At 47.8% G+C, this 4284-nt stretch overlaps 2 non-coding genes and 1 pseudogene across 2 annotated transcripts; 1 reads left to right on the top strand and 2 right to left on the bottom strand.

The window, feature by feature from the left end:
* Positions 1 to 509: 509 nt before the first annotated feature.
* On the top strand, positions 510 to 628 carry LOC136278674 (5S ribosomal RNA). Its single transcript, XR_010716474.1, has one exon. It is a non-coding gene; the product is annotated as a 5S ribosomal RNA (ribosomal RNA).
* Positions 629 to 1610: 982 nt separating this feature from the next.
* On the bottom strand, positions 1611 to 1773 carry LOC136278683 (U1 spliceosomal RNA). The gene has a single exon (XR_010716483.1). It is a non-coding gene; the product is annotated as a U1 spliceosomal RNA (small nuclear RNA).
* Positions 1774 to 4159: 2386 nt separating this feature from the next.
* LOC136278653 (U2 spliceosomal RNA) lies at positions 4160 to 4284 on the bottom strand (annotated as a pseudogene).

Below are 4284 nucleotides of genomic sequence, written 5' to 3'. Positions count from 1 at the left end.
GATGCCGAAGCATGCCCTGGGTGAGGGGGGTGGTCGAGGGATCCTTCCCACGGTTTATGGTGGATAGTAGCAGGTCGCCCCCACAAGCCCTTGCGAGTCCCGCAGACGGTCCCAGAGGCTGACCCGTTTGGTATCTCCTCACTGTAAGATTTTAAAGCCAGATACACGCACCTACGGAGCTAAAACATTGTATAATAGGTTTTTAGGACACGTTATGTCTCTTGGGACCCCTCCCTCCCCTCCCTAGGGAATAGTGCTTCAAATCGATGCTCCTCAATGTGTTAACTGGGTTGAGGAAAATACATTAGGGTTAGGTAACGACTTCGGGGTTAGGGTAACCATTTCTTAGGGTTAGGGTAACAATTTCTTAGGGTTAGAGTATCGATTTCTTAGGGTTAGAGTAACGAAACTAGGGCTTTAGAATTTCAAATTCGCCTACACTCAGGGATGTGGCCGCTTTACAGCCTGAACCTGGCCGATAACAAGCAGAATTTCGACCCCATTTCCTCGTCTACGACCATACCACAGGGAAAGCACCGGTTCTCGTCCGATCACCGAAGTTAAGCCCTGTCGGGCGGGGTTAGTACTTGGATGGGTGACCGCCTGGGAATACCCCGTGTTGTAGGCTTCAATTTTTGTCTTGCGAACATCTCTAAACGTTTTATCCCAATAAATAGCTCTCCATACACCACAATTTCACATAGAGAGCCGTAGGTGAGTGAGGAACAAAATCAAAGCAAAAAACGAGGGGGGGAAAACACCTTTTTGTCAAAAATCGGCCAGCTAATGGCGAAAACTCTAGTGCGATCGACTTTTCTTACAGAGCGCGCGCGAGCGAGTGAGCACGCGCGAGATGAACAGTTTATGATGTCAAATTCTACTTCTGTGATATCAAATCATTCCAAATAACGAACGAAAAAATGAATAGGAAAAAAACGCACACTTCTGAGACGCAGTTTTAAGCCATCGTGACGTGGCAAAACACTCGCACACTTCCAAGAGGAGGCGCGCGAAAAACGGCACTGAAAGTCGACAATGGTTGGATTCAGACTGCAAACGAATCGGGAAAAAGGTTCGATACTTTTACTACTCTGCTAGTTTGTTTCCTTCCCTCGTTCATTCGTTCACTCGCTTGCTCGCACAAAGGATACACTAACGATAGCAATAGCATTTCTAAAAGCGGCTCCAGTGACAATAAAACCGCTCAAAAGGTTCAAAGTGTACTCACGGTCCAAGTCGAATGCCCTTCTATGCTCGCTCGCTCGGTCGATCGGCCGTTTGGTTTCCTTTCATTTCCTTTCCCTTCGCGCGCATAGCACAGCACGGCACGGCACGCACAACCTGCAAATACAAACGAACAGGACTTTACACACAATAGAGCAGACAGGCCTTGAACAAAAACAGCCAGCAAAGTTACGCACCGCCCCGAAACTCACCTTGTTTCCTTCCTCCAGTCTCTCCAATGCACTTCTACCCCTCCAAACGTGCCAACACCTTGGCCAGTTGTGCGTCCTTTGCTTTCTTTGCAAGTCTACCGGTCCACTGCAAAAGCAAAAATACCCTCGATAGTCAGTAAGAGGGCCATATAGACATAGTTTGGATGACTTTTGCGGGGACGAGCGCGAACGCAGGTCCCCACTACCAGAAATTATACGCTCGAGTTACCCACATTGGGGTAATCGCAAGGGTCAACCCAGTCGAAGTGCAATGAAAGGGCCTCGCCTTGAGAGGACTGCCTCCTTGATCACAGTACCTCCCGCGTCAGGTAAGTTTTTTTATATTTAAGGTGAACGGCCAGGCTCCCGTGAGGGCGGTGCAATGCCTGCGACTCTCAGAAATCCAACCCATGGCTGAAAGTGCAATGCCTTAGGGTTGGGTCCACCATAAACCGAGGGCCACCAGACCCCAACTTCGTTGGGGAATCGAACCCCACCTCGCAAACATTGAACCACTCACACCCAAAAATTGAACACCCACTCCAAAACACGAACAAAAAGGATACAAAACATAGAAAAACTATTATTTACAATATTACATTATTTAAAACCAGGACCTAAATACTTTATTCACATATTATTTACTTAGATAGTATTGTTTACTAATATTTACTACAATTTCTTCCTACATTTCGGAATCCCACCAGAAGGGGGGGCAGAACGCTTCAGCAGCTCTGCAGCAAGAACTGCAGCAGTGGGACCACAGGACGAGACTTAGAAACGCCATCATTTAACATATTACATATTATCCACATTGGTATGGTAAAATTACAAACTGTGGCCTTCTTAACCACAAAGCTTGGCGGGAAGCCTCCGACATTGCCGACCATTGAGGTCCACAAACTCCACACACAAAACGTTTATCATTCCGTAGGACCAATCTGGAACAAGAGAGCCCCTGAAAAACAATCAAAAGGAAGGTTCCCCTGTACTTCAAGAAGATACTGCGCAAAACCACTTCAGACTGCTCACCACTGTATCCACTCTAGCGATACGAAGAAGATTTGGATCCACACTGAGAGACACCCCATTTTCAAAAACTACGACACCAACTCCAAAAAATCCGTAGGGAAACCTCACGCACCTCATATCCCTGAGGACAGAACAAAGCTTGATCCTTAGAACAGCGGCATAACTATCCGATACCACTTCAAAACCTTCTACGAATAACAGAATCTGCGGGGGTCTGCACACTCGTCACTACAGGGACCGGGGGGCTAGCCAACTCAACAGGAGCACTAACTCGACTAGGGACAGGAACAGGGGTACTAACAGCAACCTCATTCCACATTGCATCCACAGCATCCTCAATCGTATCGAAACCTCATTCTCACAACCCAATCTTCAACCAACCCTCGACTACATCCTCTCATCCTCATCCGAAACCAATTCTCCACAACCACATTTCAACGCACCTCAATCACATCCAAACCACACCCTATCCAAACCGGCCAGAACTTTCAGAGACAACAGGCACACAGTCCAGAGGGGTCAGGGACCGCTCAGGGACAGCTGCCTCTGTTGGAACAACAGACTGACCCACGGCCGGACACACGCATGCGCTTTGTGGTCTGGGGAACCACCCCTTCTACTTTTTCCGTTGAGCTGGCAATCTGCGCCCTTATGGCAATTAATTTTACATATCGGGCAGAAGGGGGGGATCCCCCTATACAAAACCCGCACAGGATAGTCGTAAATGCGGACCTCAGCAGGACTGGATCGATAATAACATCCTAAGAATCCGTGACCCAGTAGAAGGCCCGGAATCCTGAAAAATTCGGTGTTAATACTGATAATTCTCCGTATTTCTTAGCTCATCACAGATCAGAGCATCGTCACCTTCGGCAGGAAAATAGTGTACATACACAAAAGACGGCGGCTTATCAGAAGACGTCACACTAAGATCGTGCCCATCCAACGAGTGAACCATACGCACAAATTCTTCTGTCTGAGACATTCTTAAAAGTAATACGAATCAAGCCCATAGGGCAAAACGAATGGCAGAAAGCTTCAAAATCAATATGCCCCTAAGGAGAGCCATCACCGGTCCTTATCATAATTAGCCAACATCACTGACGGTGAATCACGCACGTCCTGACACACTCAACACATGGCAAAAACAAACACACCAAAAGTGGATGGGTGACCGAAAAAAACGGCAAACCTGTGAGCTGGCAAAATACCACACTCAACAGGCCACAAAAAGCCAAGAAGAAAAGCAATCCAGCCCAAGACTGGAAAACAAAACCAGAGACTGCTACCCCAGGGTACGGAAGGAGCCGAGCATGAGTCCTGGGCAGGTCACCAGAAAAAAACAGCCAAACCAGAAACAATATACTTACAAAAATCCTGTTCTTTAATCCAAAGGACACTTGTGAAATCCACGAATCCACGCGCGATACTATAACGCAGGCAAAAACCCGCGTCAGGTAAGTATGCTTTTTCAGCGTCTGCCCTCGGTGAAAAAACCAACCCCTAGGTCCTTGTGGTAGTGCTTTGCGCACTTCAGAAAACGTAGGCCAGCGGCCGTTCTGCCATTGTCTGTTGTCTGAATTATCATCCCTCTTTCACCTCTTCCCCCTCTAAGGGCGGGCGGGGCTCCTGTAAACATAAAAGAATGCTATACCGTTGACTTTGTTTTGGATTGAATGTGTCTTCCCAGAGGGAAGTGGGCCGCACTCGGAGGTAGTGCTATACCGAGGCAACCCGTGGCTGGGACGAGGCAAGCCTCTTTTCCACAGCCCAGTTCCAAAAATCAGTTAATATATGAGCTGCTCAATGAGCAGCG

This window comes from Pocillopora verrucosa, unplaced genomic scaffold, assembly GCF_036669915.1.
Source record: "Pocillopora verrucosa isolate sample1 unplaced genomic scaffold, ASM3666991v2 scaffold_46, whole genome shotgun sequence".
Lineage (NCBI taxonomy): Eukaryota > Metazoa > Cnidaria > Anthozoa > Scleractinia > Pocilloporidae > Pocillopora > Pocillopora verrucosa.
Note: the sequence above shows the minus strand (reverse complement) of the source record. Positions and strands in the feature narration are given on the sequence as shown.